Source organism: Erythrolamprus reginae, chromosome 6 (assembly GCF_031021105.1).
Source record: "Erythrolamprus reginae isolate rEryReg1 chromosome 6, rEryReg1.hap1, whole genome shotgun sequence".
In the NCBI taxonomy this organism is placed as follows: domain Eukaryota; kingdom Metazoa; phylum Chordata; class Lepidosauria; order Squamata; family Dipsadidae; genus Erythrolamprus; species Erythrolamprus reginae.
In genome coordinates this window covers 58,280,645-58,302,472 of record NC_091955.1, presented here as the reverse complement: position 1 = coordinate 58,302,472, position 21,828 = coordinate 58,280,645, and the positions used below count along the sequence as shown (strand labels likewise).

At 38.1% G+C, this 21,828-nt stretch overlaps 1 protein-coding gene across 1 annotated transcript in view; it reads left to right on the top strand.

Annotated features, from left to right (window-relative positions):
- The window catches only part of CDK17 (cyclin dependent kinase 17), an 88,713-nt gene that overhangs the window by 663 nt on the left and 66,222 nt on the right, over positions 1–21,828 (top strand). The window lies entirely within an intron of this gene.

Genomic DNA, 21,828 nt, shown 5'->3' with positions numbered 1-21,828 from the left:
GAAGGATCCACGTGTGAGTGGATGGGCTTTTTTTAAAAAAAGAATTGGGCTCTGCTGAAGCCGAATGTATGATAGCGCCGTCAACAGAAAAAGAGCGTTTTGTCGCCCACCGTCCTCCTCTTGGGGTTTGCACGGGAGAGGATAGTCCGGACCGGATGGTAATTGCGCGTGAGGGGATAGGAGAAGGCATTTCTTGGCTGTACAATATTTATAATTTGCAATGTTTTATTCCTGGGTGGGAGGAAGCAAAAGGGGCTTAATAATAGTAAAGAATTGATTGCCCTCATTTGAACTATTCCTGCTTTCCGGGCTCAGTGCATCGGTTCACCGAGAGAGCATTCAGGTTGTTGGTTTAAATGGCTTTTCAGCTAAGTGTCAATTCTGCAAAGCTGTGCAAGGATGAAAGTAGGAGCAGCATATTAAATATTGTTCTCCCTCCCTTTCTCTCTCACACACAAAGGTCGTTTTGATAATAATCACTAAGTCTCTATATTTCATAGTTTGGCAAACATGTTTAAAATATCTATACATTTATATTTCTATTTACTTAAACAAGCCATTTTGAGAGTGCTTTAGACAGATCTTCCCACTGCATCTTTCCCCTCTCTTTAGATTCCTCCTAAAACATTCTTTAAAAATGACAGGATATAAGGCGTACACTGACCCTGAACCCCTTCCTTTTGAGAATTGTTATCACAGATTCTGCATAAACAGAATAGCTTATTCTGGGAGAACAGCCTACTTGGTATGAATCACCATTAACAATTTTGTGAAAGCAATACAGAGTGGTGTTTTCAGAAATGAATTAGCTTCTTTTTGCTCCCTGGCTAGCCTTATTCTTCTTCTTGCAAAGACTATTCAAGTAGCTTAAAACATGTTGTTTACAACAGCTACTATTTGCCAGTGTTCAGTGGGCCATAAGGATGAGACAAGACAGAAGACGTAGCCAAATTGTTCTATTTGGACTTCTTTTACCCTTATTTTTGTTACATGGTGCAAGTGTCAGAGTACACATCTGGATGTGCACAGTTTATAATAAATATTAAAAGATTTGAAACATTATTGTTAATTAAAGGCGGACATCAAATTCTGAATTGTCACTCAAGTTCAAAGTTTATTCTTTAGTATTTCTACCTTTTAAAAATAGCTCTATAGGTTATTTCAGATAGGTCGTATGCTTTCAGCTTAGGAAAAAAGGCAAATAAAATACATTGAATTCATTGTGTAAGTAGACAAACTGTTTATTATTCTTATTACAATATACATTGTGCCCTTTCTTTGAGAGCTCAAGGTGGTGAAGATGGGTGTTGCCTGTTATTTCTTTCTCCCAACAATTACCATATGGAGGGAGGTTGAGAAATAATAACTGGCCAATGGAAGTAACAATGCACGTTAGAAAGCTGTGACTGGCTGTAACTGCACCCTTTTTGCAGCCCTTATTTATTTTGCCTAAAGTGAAAGCTTTGAGTGCTATGAGCTTTATACTTAAACTTTGTCACTGAGCAAGTATCTGAATTCATCTTTTCAAAACTGCATCTATTATTTGTTGCAGTGTACTGGCCCCTTGCCATTTTTTCTTCAATTTACCGCAACATTAAATGCAAAATGATTTTTCACTAACATGACCTAAAGCTGTAAAAAGCTCACAATTTGTTTTCTTGAACAAAAGACAGTGATGAGAACTGGAGGATAAGATTCCCAAGCTACACAAAAAGTATATGCAATACCATACTTTTAAAAAATGAAAAGTGATTAATGGTCAACGTTTACTAGTGCAAGTGCCATATTTGTTTAGGACGAATGTAAATCAAAAGTTATGGTCTAATGGTTAGTTCAATGCCACCCTATGCATATTTGCTTGAAAGTATATCCTCTTTATTCAGAGAAGTTTATTCCCTAGTAAAAAATGTTTTGAATACTTCACTGTTAGTGTTGTGGATGATTAATTTACAGGGTAATTTATACACGTCCACTTAAAGTAAAGCTCTACTTATTCCCAAGCAAGTGGATTCAGACTTACAGGCTCAGGTTGTTAAAGAAAATGTATGAACTCATTAATTGGGTCATATTTCATTTCATTGACTAGTTTTGCCTGCTTAATTCTACTTTATTTCAGTTATCATAAGCTACAGTATTGCATTATTTTTTTTCTAGAGCTCTTGTACCTTTGTGAAACTCCAATTTCTGTCTGCATATGTTTATCCGATGTTTCTGTTCTCATTTTCATCTTGTGCTCTCTTAAGGAACTGCAGAATCTATTTGCCTCATTCCCTTTTGGTAGCTGCGTCTCCCAGATGAGTTTTTCCCCCCTCTTAGGATGACTTTCATGACTAACCTAACTAGATGTTAGGTTCTTGTACCTTTTTTGAGTTGTTGGAAACATTTGGAATTGTGAGGTAATATATGGGTGCTTTCCTATAATGACTGCACTGGCAATCTTATTTTGCCCAAAGACAAACTGATGAGCTTATCCCTTTCCCCTTTCCAGCATCATTGGGTGCTTTTTATCTTGGCAGTGCACTTTTTTTCCAGATCATTTCCAGTTACAGCACTTATTGCATTTACATTTTACAAAAATGCCTCCTGGTCTTGTACAGGCATCCAAAGCATTTTTGATATGATTATGCATTTAACTTTCTAATCTATGACATTTCCATTTCTTATTTTTAATGACATGCTTTCAAATGTGCCCAGTATCCCCCCTCCCTCCTCAAAGTTGAGGATCCTTGAAACAGATACTAAAATGAGGGAGGACACTATAGCGTTGTGAAGCCATATGCCACTAGTCATATACCTGAATATTGCCTTCAGCAAAACGGGAGCATTGCTTTGTAGTGGTTCCAGATCTAGGTCTCAACCCAATATCTTAGAAAACTGTAGTAATTTAGGCCATCAAATGTTGCGGAGAATTGCACTCTAGCTAACAATGATATACAGTATAAACTACCGTATGTCTAATATCAATTTTAGGTCATCAAACCAAAGCTGGTTTCATGGATAAAATTGTTTACAGGACAGTCTACTGTAAGAGATTGAAGCAGTGTAGGTTGTTTTAAACTAGAATTCAAAACAAAATTCAATTGTTTCATATAAATGTAAATTACAAGATTTGTGTTAGAGAGTCTATGCATGTGGGGAACAAATGGTGTAATGTTCAGTATAGTTGAACATCTGCATAAAGCCAAATTTTTTCTTTGAATGAATTCATTTTGATAGAATACTCCCCCCTCGATGCTTCATAATGTATTTTTTTTTCATTATTATACACTGACCTATGTTTTAGTGTGATATTTGAACACAACTTTTAATTGACAATAAGAAAAACTTGTGGATAAATAAAAATATGTTTTTCGTATGCTGTATTTAGTTCTAAACCTGTGAAGTATTCTTTACAGATTTTAAATGAGTAACATGTTTATTTAATCATGCTTGAAATATAGAAATATATACAGTGATCCCTCGCCACTTCGCGGTTCACCTTCCGCGGTTTCAGTGCATTGTGGGTTGCTGAAGTAACCGGAAGTGAGCGTGGGTGGTGGCTGCTTCTGCTGCTGCCACTGCTACTGCTATGGCCATCCTACAACGCTGAGGTGAGGAAGGGGCAGTGAGCCAATCGGGAAATCTTCCTCCCCCCCGCCACCTCCTATGCTTTTCCCCTGAGTGCCCACAGCGGTCACCTGCACCCAGAATACCTGTAGCCGCTCTCCTCCACGCCTGTCAGCTCCATCGAGGTCACTGCCAAGTCCAAGCCTCCTTTTGCCCGCCTAGCTGGGCCTTTTTTTTTTTTGCCTCTTGGCCGTGCGCACTTCCAACTCCTGAAAGTGTTTTCAGGTGGCAGATCCCCCTGTCCGATTGCAAAAAGGATGCCTGAAACACAAGGATTGTAGAGGAAAGTGTTTCCAGTTGGCAGATTCCCCTTCCCCCAAAACGGAGGGTAATCTGCTACCTGGAAACCCTTTCCTCTAAGATGCTTGCATTTCAGGCACCCTTTTTGGAATTGGAGAGGGGGATCTGCCACCTCAAAACGCTTTTGTTTAAAAGGCTTTCAACACACTACCCTGAGCTGCTTCGGGAATCAGACTCTGACCGAGGCAGCAAAGACGCAGGGGCTTGCTGGAAAGCCCAGTAGCATGTTTACAAAATGGCAGGTCCGGGAGGACTGATGTGCTGCCTCTCTATCAGGCCTTGCTATACCCAGCTTTCAATGCCTATGGCGATATGTAAGAAGCCTAGGGCATTTTGGGAGTGGAGCCAAGTCTGTCTTCTGCCCCCATGAAAACCATACCCCACCCACCCACTCCAGTTAAATTTCTGCAGAAAAAAATGTCAACAGATGCATAATAAAACAAAGTCTGATTAAAGATTTGAAGGATATATGCTTTAAAGAAATTATTCTTCTACGTTTTCCTAGTATTACCTGGGGAGGTTTTTATTGGGAAATTTAGTTAGTCACCTTATACAAGTAAACTGACCACTTTCATAGCAGAAATCTGAGATTTACTTTATGCAACAAAAGCGGATTCTGAAAAATATCTGCTACTAATATGTTTATTAATAGTACAAAAACGCAGAAGATTATACAGTCATATATGACTACTTGTAATTTCTAATTCACTTCACATTTCTGTAATCATAGAAAGCAAAGTGTTGTTATTAAAATCCACATGGAAGTGAGGAACCCACTAATTCTGATGCTGGTAGGCAGAGGCAGAATTCTTTTTTTTTTGTTTTCCCCCTTGCAAATTCTAAATTAAGTTGTGAGAGTCCAGTTTGTTGACAAATTTCCCCCACACATAAATACTTGCATGAAGCAGAATGAAGACCATCCTTCTGAAATCCAACTAGCTTTCTCTTTTCATTTTAACTTTCTGCTATCATTTTCTTATCTCCTTTTCCTTTCCGTTATTGTAATAGTTTCCCCCTTTTCTTTTGAAACAGCTCAGTATTCTAGCTGGTCTGGCACAACCTACTGTTTGAAATTATGTTGCAGCGGTCATTATGGGTTAATATATTATATATAATGATAATATAAGTAAACTAAAATGATCAAAATCACATGCAAGAATCTCTAACTTGTGAAATATTAGTCATTCTCAAATATTTATTTTTAAAATAATCAGTCTAACAGAGTGGCAGATGCTATAGCATTCATGGTGCTTCTCCCTTTTTTGGTCTCTTAATTTTGCCTTGTGAAAGTGATTGCCTCCTCTAGGAGTGTTAGGAGAGACATCAATGACCTAAAGATGGTAAGCACAAATAGGCAGGCATAGCTCTCTTTCTTTGTAATGTGTATTGCATTATATGCTTGTAAAAAGGGGCACCTGGTTGTGCCCAGCACAATCACCTGGTTTTTTCTTTCATTATTGTTTTTCCTAAGTGAGTTGACGTGCTATGTGATATGGTATTGTTCATTTAATATTGTTTCAGCCATTCTCAGAGTCTACTACAAAATCTCATCAGTGTAAATCATATAATCGACTAGTTTGGAATATAAACTATGTATTTATTCATTATGACTTGGGCTTTTACCTTGTCTAAATCTACTCTGTGGAAAAGAGCTATGGTTTTTTACCACTTTTTTTTTTAACTGTGTGTGAAGTTAATGAGATTCACCTCCTCCTATGAGTCAGCAGGAATGTATAATTTATTTCAGAGTTCAACAGGGTGGATCAAGAGATGAACTTTACTGCTCTATTACAGAGCTTGTTTTCTAGCCTTCCAGATTCTTGATATAGATCTTTCTTTCGTTCTTTCTCCTTCCTTTTGGAATATCTATCATTTTGATGTAGAATAATGTAAACCCATTGTGATAAAATAGCACATTGCATTTTAAATTGGAAATTGAAACCATTCTGCTGTTATCACCAGTCTCGCAACTTGTCTTGCTCATATTTTGCAAACATTAAAATAGGGAAAAGATCCTTCTTGGAAGCTTTAAGTTGAAACTTAGGCTCCTGGTAGGGCTGCAGAAGGCCATATAGTGATGTCATAAAAAATGAGGGGGTTTCCTTCATTTTCTCTGTGTCTCTTTCCTAAGATTTGTCAGGTAAGGGAAATTAGATGAAATTAGACTAATAACCTCTGGGAATGTATGGAATTGCATGGAAAAAATCGTCTCTAGCTCAACCTAATAAGGATATCCAGCTAGGAATCAACATCGCAGGCCTATTAAAAACAAATGTTTCAGGTACTCTTCTAAGTACCTAGAACTGCTTTGGACAGTATATTTTAAGGTTTTGGAGCCACCATGGAGAAATTCTGACTTCTGGCCCCTACAACTCTTATTCTGACTTCTGGCCCCTACAACTCCTTAGCATGGTGTCTAGATCAGGCCTGACAGGATGGGCAGATGGTGTATTAAACAGATTTATTATTGCTCATTGCTCCTAACAAAGTTGATTCCTAGTGATTTACAATACATTTCCCAATAAAATATAGCAAATATAAAACTAGTTATATTATACAGCCATAATTAATAAAGTTAAAAGCAAAAAGGATAGAAATATGGCATCACTATTTAAAAGCTGAATATATACCAGTGATGGTGAACCTATGGCACGCATGCCCCGTGTAGCCATATCTGCTGGCACGCGAACTGTTGCCCTAGCTTAGCTCCAGCGCTCATGTGCGCACTGGCCAGCTGATGTTTGGCTCACATGGAGGTTCTGGGAGGTCATTTTTTGTTTCCGGAGTGTCTCCAGGGGGTTAGGGAAGGGCATTTCTGCTCTCCCCAGACCCTAGGGAAGCCTCTAGAGCAGTGGTGGCGAACCTTTTTTCCCCTGAGTGCCAAAAGAGTATGTGCACGCTATTGCGCATGCACGAGTACCCACACCCATAATTCATTGCCTGGGGAGGGTGAAAACAGCTTCCCCCTGCCCCATGGAGGCCCTCTGCAGCCTAGAAATGGGCCGGTTTCCCAACTTCTGGTGGGCCCAGTGGGCTCGTGTTTCACCCTCCCCAGGTTCCAAAGGCTTCCCTGGAGCCATGGATGTGTAAAAACACCCTCCCCCATCCCCCCGGAGGCTCTCTGGAAGCTAAAAACACCCTCACAGTGTCTCTGTGCGAGCCAAAATTCAGCTGGCTAGCACACACATCCACGTTGGAGCTGAACTAGGACAATGGCTTGTGTGCCAGCAGATATGGCTCCGTGTGCCACCTGTGGCACCCGTGCCATAGGTTCACCATCACTGTTCTAGAGCCTGGGGACGGTGAAAAAGGACCTACTGGGCCCACCAGAAGTCAGTAAATGGGCCATTTCAAGCCTCCAGAGGCCCTCTAGGAGGACAGGGGAATCTGTTTTCGCCCTCCTCAAACATTGAATTATGATTTTGAGCACTCGTGCCTGTGCCATAGTGCGCGCGCACATGCTTTTGACACCTGAGGGAGAAAAGGTTTGCCATATATATCATTAAAATAAGATCATTGTGGGAGAAAATCTAACATAGAAAGGCAAATTTAAAATTTTCTTAGAACACAGACAAACCAAACTTGGGAAAGGAATTTCTTGGTTTTTGGCATTACCACCAAAGGCATGTACGATTAGCCAAACTAGGAAACCAGAATTGTGAATGCTAGCAATACTTTTGATGTAACATTGCGGAAACAGTCTTGCAACTCTGGATGCTCTTTCCCTCCTACCTCTCTTTATCTTTGTGAGAACTAAGAAAGGTCTTGCCTGAGGTGCTTACTCAGATTACAGTTTTGCCCCAACCTCAAGATTTCTTTTATCTGACCCTTGTCTTGGTGGCAGCTCTTCCTTTTTTTCTTCAAGGCAATTCCTTCTGCCTGTTAACTCTTACCTCTGTAGTGCTATGATTGTGGACATCTTCTCAGAACAGCACATTCTAAGCACCTTCCTCCAAAAACGATATCATAGGCCACACTTCATATAGAAGAAGCTGCTAGTCCAGTTTAGCAGGGTCCAAACCCTCTAGGGATTTGGCATGTTGGCTTATACTATATTGTTCTAGTACATTCATTCATATAATTTTATTTTTCTGAAGGATTTTTATGCTTTTAGCAGTCTATTCTTATATTTATGTACGTAATTGCCATGCAGCATTCCTTTCTCATTCCTTTGCATTTTATTCTCAATCCTATAGTTTTATTTGTCCTTTGAAGTTCTGAGGAATGTTGCTGCTCATTCTGCCCAAATTGTAAGGTCATTTTTTATTTAGCCATTCATCAGCATATCTATCGGTAAATAAATATGGTCAGAAACCTCTGAATAAAAGATGCAAAGAAAAAGTAACAGCTGGCAAGGCAACTTTCCTGAGGCTTCCACACCCATGAGGGCATGAGCAAGTGTCCCATCTCTTGTTCTTCACAGGCATATTAGAGCAGGAAGATAAACAAAATGATGTTGATAGAAATATACAAATTGAGTCTGAAACAAGTCACATTCAAATATCCAGCCTTAAACCATTCAGGACTTGATAGTCAGCAACAAACGTTGTGTATGCTGTCTCTTCAGATTGTTGCATTTGGACCAACTTCTTATGGCCGCATAATTGAAAAAATCTGGATGATCATTGGATGATAGTAAAGAGTTAATAGAACAGTGTGACCTATTTCTATTTTCTAAAAGTCATAAGGATACAGCGATACCTCGTCTTACAAACGCCTCATCATACAAACTTTTCGAGATACAAATCCAGGGTTTAAGATTTTTTTGCCTCTTCTTACAAACTATTTTCACCTTACAAACCCACCACCGCCGCTGGGATGCCCTGCTTCCGGACTTCCGTTGCCAGCGAAGCACCCGTTTTTGTGCTGCTGGGATTCCCCTGAGGCTCCCCTCCATGGGGAACCCCATCTCCAGACTTCCGTGTTTTTGTGATGCTGCAGGAGAATCCCAGCAGGAGAATCCCAGCAGCGCAAAAACGGGTGCTTCTCTGGCAACAGAAGTTTGGAGGTGGGGTTTCCCAGCAAGGGGAGCCACAGTGAAATCGCAGCATCGCAAAAAAAACAGAAGTCCAGAGGTGGGGTTTCCCATGGGAGGGGAGCCTCAGGGGATCCCAACAGCACAAAAACGGGCGCTTCGACTGGCAAAAGGGGTGAGTTTTGGGCTTGCACGCATTAATCGCTTTTCCATTGATTCCTATGGGAAACATTGTTTCGTCTTACAAACTTTTCACCTTAAGAACCTCGTCCCGGAACCAATTAAGTTTGTAAGACAAGGTATCACTGTACTTGCAGCCTACATTTAGTAGTTCTGCCTACTATGGATAGCATAAGTTAATAACAATAAGCCATAATGCTGTTTGTTTTGATTTGTTTAAGTATAAAATAAAAACCTAGATATCGGAATTTATATCATGATTTGTAGCATAGCATTTTTATTTATTTATTTATTTATTGGATTTGTATGCCCCTGATCAGTAGTGATTTATTAAATGAACATATTGTGTGTGTGTGTGTGTGTGTGTGTGTGTGTGTCTTTGTCAGTGTCTGTTTTATGTATGTATTCTGCTCTGCCCACAAGTTGAGCATACTAACCTTTTGGAATGGACATAGTTTTCATTAGTGAAAAAGCAACATATCCTTTAGCTTCATAGCCATCAGATATAACCAGGCAATTTCCAAATTGCACTCAGACTGCTGAGATCACTTCAGTTGTATGTCAAGGCAAAAGGATGCGTTGTGATACCAAGTAATCTGCTCCTTTAAAATTGAGGTATGTCTAATCATTTTCCTCTAGGGGAAGACATGAATAGAGATGGAAAGAATGCAGTAAGGATATCTTCCTTCAAAGCAATGTGTCAGACGAGCATAGCTGGACCTCCCTTTTTCTCTGCACTTATCGTTTAATAATCTCTTATTTTTTTATATACTTTGGTTATGAACTGTGTGAACTAGAGCAGGAAACAAAGAAAAAAGAATAAAAGGAACATGGCAGAACAGTCTTCCTGTGCTTTCTCTGTTATCTCAGTAGGCTTTGTATGGGAATACTTCTTTGCAGTAGTATACTGACTTTTCTTTGTTTGAAAGTAAGAGAAGCAGATATATATGGCATTAGAAATCTCTGAAATCTTAACAGTAGTGTATATTGGATCTGATACTCATTCCAGATTGTACTAACTAGCAAGACTGTAGAAATGATACTGAGAGTTTTTGAAACTAGCTGTGTTTTCTTGTGCTTATATGTGTCCCAAGCTTTAGTATGAATTGAATTTTTAAAATGAATTTGGAGGGGAAAATGTCATGCAATGGTTTTGGAATAAGACCATGTTTGGTAAAGATACTTTTATAAACAAAAAGCATGTTGAGTGTGCATTCATCAATTTTGACATATTGAAGGCAATATTAATCATAAAACTTTCCTGTAGTACTTACTGATCTCTATCACTCTTCTGTTGTTCTTGCTTCCAAATTCCTATCCAACCATTATGCTGCGTATGTGGTCTTCGGTTTTTGTATATCAGTCTTGGCACTCTGGCAGAAATAAGTGGAGTTTACATCAGGATACTGTCTGTCCTTCCCCCATGTTCCATGTGGGCATTTCCCAAATTAAAATAAAGTGAAACAGAAATGTATGGAAAGATACCAGGGCAAAAATATCTCAGAAAGAAGGAAGCAGACCCTCCACGATAATGCAGCTAACTAAGAACTGCACAGCTAGTGACTAGCTGCTAGGCAACCAGATCTCTTGCTTGGAAATGTGGGTGGGGAAGTGGTTGAAACTGATGACAAATATAAAGAAAATGGTATATAAGCAGGAGCCAGATATAATGCCCCTTATTTTTAAGATATGACAGTACAAAAATCTGGGCTATGACTCTACATACAAATCTAATAAATAATAATAATAATAATAATAATAATGATGATGATGATGATGATGATGATGATGTAAAGAAAGATACGAGTCAGAATATATTATACATTATAATACTGTACTTTATAATATGCATTATAAATCCCTATTCATCACCTTTTTGGGTACCCTATCCTTCCCTACATAGTGGACTTCTGACCATTTCAGACTACACTTAATGCAGAACAATGTTAATAGGATCCTCTTTTTCACCAAATAAAACAATGGAGTTTTCTTCCCTTCTTCCTTATTGGAATACCAATTGGGGTCAAAATTAGGAGGGAGAAGAATGAAGGGTAGAAAAGGGACTCAAGAAAGGAAAGCTTAATAGAAAGGGCAAACATTGTGAGTAAAATGGCTGCAGTGGAGGCTGGCTAGTACTGTAATTGAGAAAAAGGTTAGGACTAAACTTTTCCCACACTTCTAAGGCATAGGTCTGCCAATTTCACTTATAGCTGATGATGACATGAGGGAAGATTGGTATTGTTAGAGCATGGTTATGCCCTGTTAAAAATGCAAGTGGGAGCAGCGGGGTTAGAAACTACCATCTAATTCAATGGTCCCCAATCATTGCAGGTGGAGGGAGAGAGGAACTGGGATACTTGAGTGGTGGACTGATACACGTGCATGCAGCTCAACTTGCAGAAGTTGAGCTGCATGCATGTGTGCACGCACACTAGCTCTCCATTTGCACAAGTCAAGCCGTAAACATATACAGAGGCCCGCTGCTTCCAGGGCCCAGTTCCAAATAGGGCGAGTCTACGGAGAGGGGTGGCATACAAATCTAAATAATAATAATAATAATAATAATAATAATAATAATAATAATAATAATAATAATAGTCCAGTAGTGAGCCATGGCCCAAATTGTAGGGATCTGTGATATAATTGGTTTACCCCTTTTCCATGAAAATGAAACCTAACTGGAGAATAAGCCTTAGCGTGATTTTTCAGGATGCTCGTAATATCCTATCATCCATTTCCTCCCATGTTGACTGTATGACTGTAGCTTGTTGCTTATATCCTAAGATTTTAATTAATATTGCTTCTTCATTGCTTATTTGACCCCTATGACAATCATTAAGTGTTTTACCACATGATTCTTGACAAATGTATATTTTATTTTATTTTATGTACGCTGAGAGCATATGCACCAAGACAAATTCCTTGTGTGTCCAATCACACTTGGCCAATAAAAATTCTATTCTATTCTATTCTATCCTATTCTAAGACCTGCCTCCAAATAATCCCCAGTTAAGATTGTCAGCCTGGTAGGTGCATTTAGTACCGTATTTCCCTAAAAATAAGACCTAATTGGAAAATATGCCCTAATGTGTCTTTTGGAACAAAAATTAATATAAGACCTGATCTTATTTTTGGGGAAATACAGGTATGTGCCATGCTAAATTTATTAAAGAAGGAGCATCTGTGGTTTTCTTCATCACTGTTGTTTGTAAGGAAAACTCATTTAATGTGAGCAGAGTACATTAAATGGAAATATGATTTGTTTGTGTTTAAAATGGTTATCTCAACTTTATGGTAGAAAATGAGCTGTTTCTGGTATTATTTAAATCTGTAAAATGATATGAAAGTTTGTTAAAGAGCAAAGTTGCATTTAGACTTTAGAAAGTATTACCTTAAATAAACCATAGGTACAGTCCTATCTTTCTGTTTGCCCCATTTATCAATAATATACCTTAAAATTTCTACAAATGAAGAAAAGGATCCCTGCAGTTGTTAATGTATACCATGTTTATGGCCAAAGTTAGTATAGGAATAATTAACCAATCAAGAATGAAAATTATGCCTTGTTAAGAGAATTCTGTTTTGTTTTGGGGCATAGAAAGATAACTTTGTCAAAAATCATAAGGTACAACACTTAATGATAGTCTGGGTACAGATAAGCAATTAAATCAATATTAGGAACCAGTCAATATAAGGATACAAGCATCAAAGTTACACAATACACAAATACAGTCATTTGTGGGAGGAGATGGGTGATGGGAATGTTAAGAAGACTATTAGTAGTGCAGACTTAGTAAATAGTTTGACAGTGTTAAGGGAATTATTTGTTTAGCAAAGTGCATTTAGGATAAAACGTTCTTGTGTCTAATTGTCTTGGTGTGCACTGCTCTCTAGCATCACTTTGAGAGTAGGAGTTGAAGCAGTTTGTGTCCAGGATGTGAGGTGTCTAAATATTTTCACAGCCCTCTTTTTGACTCTTGGCAGTATACAGGTCCTCAGTTGAAGGCAGGTTGGGACCAATTGTTTTCCCCCCCTGCAGTTTTAATTATCCTCTGAAATCTATGTCTGTTTTGTTGGATTGCAGAACCAAACCAGACAGATATAGAGGTGCAGATGACAGACTCAGTAATTCCTGTGTAGAAATGTATATCAGCAGCTTCTTGGGCAGTTTGAGCTTCCTGAGTTGGTGCAGAAAGAACATTCTTTGTTGTGCTTTTTTCATGACGTTTTGAATGTTAGGTGACCATTTTAGGTCTTGCAATATGGACAAACCTAGAAATTTGAAGGTCTCTACTGTTAATACTGTGTTGTCTAGTATTGTAGGAGGTGGTAGAATGGAGGGTTTCTCCTGAAGTCTACGGTTTCTATGGTTTTGAGTTTATTCAATTTCAGATTGTTCCGGTCGCACCACAAGGTTAGTTGTTCAACCTCCTGTCTATATGCGGATTCACTATTGTCTCAAATAAGACCTGTCCCTGTTGTGTCATTTGCGAACTTTGGTAGTTTAACAGATGGATCATTAGTGATGCAGTCATTGGTATAGAGAAGTGTAAAGAGCATACAGCCTTGTTTGGGGGGGGGGGGCTGTGCTAATTGTACAGGTATCTGATGTGATTCTGCTTAGCTTCACCTGCTGCTTCCTGTTTGTAAGGAAGTTTATGATCCACTTACAAGTGTATTCAGGTACCTCTAGCTGGTTCAGCATAGTTAGAAGAGTGTCTGGAATGATGGTATTGAATGTTGAACGTAAGTGTACAAAGAGGACCCTTCCGTAGGTCATTGGAGTGTCAAGATGTTGTAGGATGTGGTGCAGAGCCATATTAACAGCATCATCTATTGATCTATTTGCTGGGTATGCAATTACAGGAGAGTCTAACGGTGTATCGTGGTGGTTTTCAAGTGGGATATCACTAGCCTTTCAAAGGTTTTCATAACATCAGATGTTAGAGCAACTGGTTTGTACATTCAGGGCTTCTTCGGCATTGGGGTGATAGGAGAGTGTTAGCCCAAGGAAGGAAGCAAAGGCAAGCTACTTTTGAAAAACCTTGCCAAGAAAACTACAGTCCAGGAAGTCTTGAAGAATTGAACATGATTGAATAGAAGAAAATATTTATCAGCATTTTGTAAAATAAATTATTTTTGTTGTTCAGATCCTTAGTTTACAATGGCAAAGTTTCGTGTGCCTCATGTCCTCAAAACCACCACTTGGATCACATATTCTGAAGAACATAGTTCTTTGTAATACTGATTGGGCATTTAAGAATGCATGTTGCTACAAGTTGTAACAACTGAATGACATTCTCTTTAATGCATATGAAAAAATATTGAAAATCCAAGTTCTCGGAGAAGGGTGGCATATAAATCCAATTAATAAAACAAACAAATAATAAAATCACAAACGGTTTAATGTTCTATCTTACTTGGTATAAGTTGTTCCCAATGTCATTTTGCAGATCTGTCATGCCAATGTACCATAAGTCCTTTGATTTGAGTCAACTGGTTTATGAATTTTATGTAAATAGCAGATGGTTCTTGCAATAGTATGAAGATTGGTTTGTTGAAAGAGAGTTCATGCATGTCTTTGTTTAAAAATTAAAACTATCTGGCTGTTAAACATACTTTAAACTGTCATTTGTAAGGATACATGAAAATGGTACCTTATACAAAGTATCATTTATTGAATAAATTATACTGGTTGAGTTTACACAATATGTTAAATTATAAATCTGAGGTGCGCAACTGCAAATGTTAGAGATTACAATTCCTGGACTAGTAGGCCAGTGGTGGCCATTTAGTCCTATTTTTAATTTTTTTAAGGATTTAAACTTACCTAAGTTTCAGGTGGTATGAAATGAGAGCCCTTAAAAGAGAAACCATTCCTACCCCCACCTTTACATTCCAAAGTTCATGATAAATGACCTGAAATTGGACCGCTAAAATTAGGCTCGTTTGTCAATACATTTTGGCATAATCTTAATGTTCTGTGGGATACATATATGTGCATCATTGGTTGCTCATTTCTGCCATAAAACATGATTTGCAAGCCATGATAGTTGGGTTCATCTATTGCAATCAGTCAAAAGCAAACAGTCCATAATATGACCTAATATGCTAGCTGAATCAAAATATGAATGACACATAATGGAACATAAGTAGAATAATTGTGTTTTTTCATCATGTATACAAGCAATACATGTATGAAATGAATTGTCCCTATAATATTTATAATAATGTACATTGAGCTTGTTATAAATAGTGATGGGCGAACTCAACGGTGTTCGGGTTTGGCAAGTTTGGATGAACTTTGTCCAAAATTCGGCTGAACCCAAACGGTTCGTGGCACCAAAGCTCCGCCCCCGGAATCCCATCATTTTTTATTTTTATTTATTTTTATTTTTATGAAAAAAGATGCTGCAGCGGCGCCGCAAGCAAAGGGAGGTCCTTTCACATGAAGATAAAAACTTTTATTTTTACACGAAAAGACCTCCCTTTGCTTGCAGTGCCGCTGCGGCGTCCTTTTTCGTAAAAATAATAAAAAAAATTTTTTACATGAAAAGACCTCCCTTTGAAGGAGCTGGGGAATCCCTCCCACAAAGAGATTCCAGGGGTGGAGCTTTGACGTCATGTATACCGGCAGGTGCTAAGGACGCCAAAGTGATCACTTCCTGGATTCCATGGAATCCAGGAAGTGATCACTTTGGCATCCTTAGCAACCTGCCAGTGTACGTGACGTCAAAGCTCCGCCCCTGGAATCTCTTTGTGGGATTCCCCAGCTCCTTTTGTGCCTCCCTCCCAGCCTCCGACCGGCTGACAGCTCCATGGAATCCAGGAAGTGATCACTTTGGCGTCCTTAGCAACCTGCCGGTGTACGTGACGTCAAAGCTCCGCCCCCGGAATCTCTTCGTGGGATTCCCCAGCTCCTTTTGTGCCTCCCTCCCAGCCTCCGACCGGCTGACAGCTGCCTGGTGTTCGCCTTCCTCCGCCGTCACCGGCGCCCGGCTCCTCCTCTTCTTAGCAGCGGACAGCCGAGCTGTGGCTTTTCATGGTGTTCGGCACGAACGCTGAACTAAAGCATAAATAAAAATAATAATTTGGGTTCGGGTCCGGCATGCCAAACACCACAAAATTCAGTACGGACCCGAATTGTGCGGGTTCGGTTCGCCCAACACTAGTTATAAATTCATGTTGAGACTGTGAACATATGATTTATGCTGTGTAAACCATAAATATTTTATTCAGCATTTTTACTGTTCATTTAACAGAATCTTCTGGCAATAATTGAAAAGAAAGCCAATCCCCCAAAGAATTTGCATCTCTTGTCAGCATTATCTCCTCATTAATGCTGTCTGCAGTCAGCCCTCTGCTTGGTGCTTTTGAAATAATGTTTTACATGATGAATAAAGAATCCTCTGTCTTAGTTGTTTCTAAGTGCCAGGCTTTTGTCAGGAGCTGAACAAGAGCAGCATGTAAATATATTAAAGGAAGTATTTGCTAAACATTTGTTAAACTCTATTTTAAAAGCTATACATTTCTAACTTGAAATAAAATTGAATAGCTGCTAAATAAAAAATGTGATTTGTTTGTACACATGCAAAGTAGAATTCTTGCAGGCCTTTTAGATAAGTGAGGGGAAAATATTAGGCAAATTTGAAAATCAGAAATGTAAAACTGAATAATTGTATACATCTGCAAACATTCAGATAATCTGTTTCATTTATTGACTATTATCCATTATTTGTGTATTAAGTAGACTTAACATAATATAATTTTAAATACGCTTTTCATACCATCTGTTTCCACTTTAAATATAATCTGGATTTAGCTGATTTATACATATTATGATCACTCTGTTGAATAGGTTGTTTTAGTGGCCTGATTGAGAGCTGTTTGCATTTCTTTTATTTCTTCACTTTGTAGGGTTGAGATAGGAAAGCTACCAGAGTGGTTGTTGAAAATAGAAATAAATGCTTAGCTACAAAACTCGCATTCCATGCTCCCGCTCTTATCCGCCTTACCTCTTCTATTGTTTAAATGTTTATATAAAGACATACTTTTTATTTTTCATATCAACCTCCACTCCTCACACAACTACTCCTTCCTTGCTGTACACGGACTCTCCTTTCTGAGATCCCTGTTGGTCTGAAAAGAATACTTTGAGCACTTTGCTCCCTATTGTAAACCAAATCCAAAATTATGATTATTTAAAGAATCTTCTCTCCCACATTATATTTGGCAGATAATCTTTTAAATCTTAGCAACTGAAAATGCATAATGTATATAAATATTCTTAGAATGCTTTTGGAAAAGTGCAGTGAATATTTTTAGTTTCTCTCTTGTGAGGTAACTGTTATTTCCCAGCTCCATGGAAAGTTTTTGACATGAAGATGCTGTGGCAGATGTAATACCTCACACAGGAACTGCTGACCTTTAGGGACAGAACTGGCTAGATTTCTATAGTGAATTCTTGCAGTCTCCATATGCATCCATAATGTGGTGTTATGCCTACAGATGGGACCTGTGCCAGGGAAGGTGCAGTTTTGGTTCCTTTCATCAAATTGTGGCTGGATCTTATCTTTTCTCAGATACAGTAGGTTCAGCTGTGCTAATTTTTCCTACAACTTAAAATTTGCCTTCAAGTTTATGCTGGAAAGTAACCTGTCGTAATTATGAGGGAAATAGCATCATAAAGCATATTGTATATGTCAGTTTAATGTATTGCTCTATTGAATCCTAGAAGTGCAAAGGAGTATAAATCTGGAAGAGGGAGCTACAAAAATACTAATTTTCCACCATTCACTTTTAAGGGGGGCCCTTTAATAGCTTACCCAAATAACATACTTATCCAATACTACACTGTAGAAATGTCAAACTTTTATATTAGTCCATTTTTTCCTATAGCATTAACAAGTTGTTGTTTTTTTTAAACCTACTTTATGTATCTGAAAATATAGTGCAGTTCAGACAATTATTGTAAACCAATTGTCTGGAGACCATTCAGATATATCATTGCCATCTTCTGGTTAGGTGGTCACTTGAATAAAGTACTGGGTTCTAACCATATATCTTTTTTATTTTCCAAGAATTCCCTTGGGAGGAATGACTTATAAGTAAGGATTATGCTTGAAATGGATGTTTTGCTTTTCAGAGAGCTATCTTCCTAGTTTTTTGAAATAAAAATAATTTTTATAATTAAAATCATATATCCCAAGGAGAAGTTCCTGGGAACCTTTCTTGTAAGCTAATTAAGGCAGAGTCTCTTTGATTGACATAAAATACTTCTGCCCAGGCTTCTTTCCACCTGGTCTAAGTTATCATTTATAAAAGTTGTCTCCTGACTCACTTGTAGTGTTTTGTTTGTTTATGTCTATCTGTTCTATTCCTTTTCTTCATCCTCCCACAACTTTTCACAGTAGGCAAGAAATTACAATTATGGATGTCCAAGACCTCTTGTTCTCAAACCTTTTATAGCTGACTGAACTGAAACTTATTTCCCCCAAATATAAATTTCACTGAATATTTTTAAGCAAGATTCTCCAGCAAGTGAACTATTTTTAATTTGCAACCAGTGTATCTACTGTATGTATGCATTGGAACCAGCACAATCTCATAAAGGAATAATATTGAGCTTGAATTGGTTATTCATCTTTTAGAAATGTAATGTTCCAGAACATTTATATGTTTAACTCCCTTTCCTAGCACATTTGAACTTCTTCAGGTACTTAATGTTGCACAACTGTTAAGAAATCTGAATAAAACCCCCAAACTGTTGATACATCTCAGAAAATGAATATCTAGACCAGGGTCCCCAAACTTGGCAACTTTAAGATTTGTGGACTTTAACTTTCAGAATTCTCTAGCTAGCTAAGTCCACAAGTCTTAAAGTTGCCAAGTAGAAAGACCTCTGCTCTAGGCGCTTCTACATTTTCTTAAGTTTAAACTCAAAAGCTCTTTTTTCACACATTAATGCTTTGTGTTTCCCATTCTCAGTGCTAGGTGACTATTCATTACTGACATTTTCAGAATTCCTGCTCTTGGAAATTCAAGTTCCCAAATATTTTACACAATGAACCACTTCTGAGAAGAGGATTAATTTATGGAAAGTGACCTGTTCCAGCCAGATCCAACAAAGACCAAAAAAGAGAAAGAAAGAGATAAAGGCACTTTTCCCATCCCATTTACAGTTCCAGCAGCCTCACATTTCTCTTACAGCAGTCTTTACTCTACTATCACTGGTTTTCCCATTAGTAGATCTGATTTACACTGTCCATTCTTCAGAAATTGATAAAAGGTCTCCCTTAATCTAATGTTCCAAGTCATCTTTTGTTCACCGGAGAGCAGAAACCAAGACTTTCTCCCTTTTATCTTAAAATCACTGAGATTGTAGTTGGCTTTCTCATCTCTACTCTACCTTTTAAAGGAATATTTCCTTGATGAAAATTATTAATTCCATCATGTTCACTTACTGTTGGGCAGTTCAGTCTTTTATAATGTCTTTTCTCTAGAGAACAGTCCAAGATGTTACATGTATTGGTCTTCCACTCAAATTCCATTCTTTAATTCTGCCTAGGTGTGCCTTGGATGAACTATGTGAGCTTTGAAAGGCTTGTTCTCTTGTGCTTAGGACTCTTTCCTTTTCCAAGATGCTCCTTCAGGGCAGATTTCACAGCTAAGTTTCAACACAGCATTCCCACCACCACCTAAAATATGGTTGCTTTACCATATGTAAATGAGAGTTATGACTGCTGAAGTCACTGCCACTGAAGTGTGGGGCCAGGCCCATGGATTTCCTAAAGAAGCTTATGCTAAATCTATAGATAAGCTTTTAATGACTCTAGTCTATTTGACATACAGTAGATCCAGAAAGTATTCAGACCATCTTCACTTTTGTCAATTCTGTTATGCTACAGCCTGATTCTACAGTTGTTGAAAATCAGGGTCCTTTCCCCCCCCTTAATCTACACTCAGTAGCCCATAATGACATAGAATTGACCTCCATAACTAAAATGGAAGAAGTTTGGCGCAACCAGGACTCTTCCAATAGCTGGTTGCCTGGTTAAACTGAGCAATTGGGGGAGAAGGTGAGAAGTGACCAAGAACCTTATGGTCAATCTGAATGAGTTCCAGAGATCCTGTGTGGAGATGGGATAGAGTTCCAGAAAGACAACCATCATTAGAACCCTCTAATTTCGGCTTTATGGAAGAATGGCTAGACGGAAGCTTTTCTTCAGTGTGAAACACATGAAAGTCCGCTTGGAGTTTGCAAAAAAACAAAAAAACAAAAGCAAGCATCTAAAGGACTCTCAGACTGAGAAACAGGATTCTCTGGTCTAAGGAAACCAAGATTGAACTGTTTGGCCTCAGTTCTAAATGTTTATGGAGGAAACGAGTTACTGCTCATCACCTGCCCAATCCCAACATCCCAACAGTAAAGCATAGTGGTGGCATCCTGACTGAGCTTGAGAGTTTTTGCAAGGAAGAATGACAGAAATTTCCCCAGTCTAGGTATGCAGAGTTTATAATTGCTGCCAAAGGTGCTTCAACAAAAGTTCTAAGTGAAGGGTCTGAATACTTATGCCAATGTAATATTTCAGATTTTTCTTATAAAATTCTGTTTTCACTTTGTCATTATGGGATATGAGTGTAGATTAATGAGAAAAAAATGATTTTCAGCAACTAGAATCAGGCTGCAGCATAACAAAATTGACAAAAGTGAAGGGGGTCTGTATATTTTCTGAATGCACTGTATTTTTGATATTGTCATGCTTCTGATGCTGACCATATTTTGGAAGACTTCTATAGTATTCCCGGAGTGAACAAATAGGTAACAATAGGTCTTGGCCTTGAAGTTTCATTCAGTTCAATTCAATTCAATTTATTAGATTTGTATGCCGCCCCTCTCCGAAGACTCGGGGCGGTTCACAACAATAATAAAAACAATATTCCAGCGAAAACAAATCTAATATTAAAATTCATGATCTTTCAAATGGTAGACAGCCCACAGTATCAGCCCAAGATGCTATTGCTATACCATTTCTAATTCCATTGCTTACAGTTTTGTTGAATACAGAAGAAAAGTCCAGGTCCAAGTTAGTTTTCATGTCATCAACTTCTTACCATATGAATATTTATAAAAGTGAAAGAAGGCAGAGGCCATTTCTTATATCAATATATAATTTAATTTTATCTTAATTTTATCAGGAGTAGCTAATCTTAATGGCTAATTTTACTGCTACCCTGTAATTTTCTATAAGAATAATAACATTCCTACTTTCTTAAATATTGTGCATCTAGAAATTTACTTACCAATTTATGTGTTTTACAGACGTTACAATAAAAAAAGTTACTAACATTTAGAAATGTGCAAAAATATTTCGTTTGGAAACACGTAGAATATAAAAATTTTGAAATGTAAATTTTAACAATAAAATAGGACGTTCCAACTACTCTGGAAGCAGCTTGAGCTTGAGATGGAAGGATTTCAAATTCAAGGTGTGAAATGACACCAAGTGTTAAAAACGATGTGTTCAAACAAAAATCAGCAGTTTTGGAATCAAGATGGGTGTTTTGCAAAATTTCATACTAGAAATTTTTCAAAGTAAAACATTGTGCATGCCTATTTTGACCTCTAATGCAGTTCTTCAATGGTCAACTGTGTATTCATACAACCTGCCCTACCTGAGTATTACTATTAGAAACTCACTCTTTTTTCACATCTGCTGTTGCAATGTTACAAACTGAAAGCAACGAGCACGGATCATGCCTAGTCA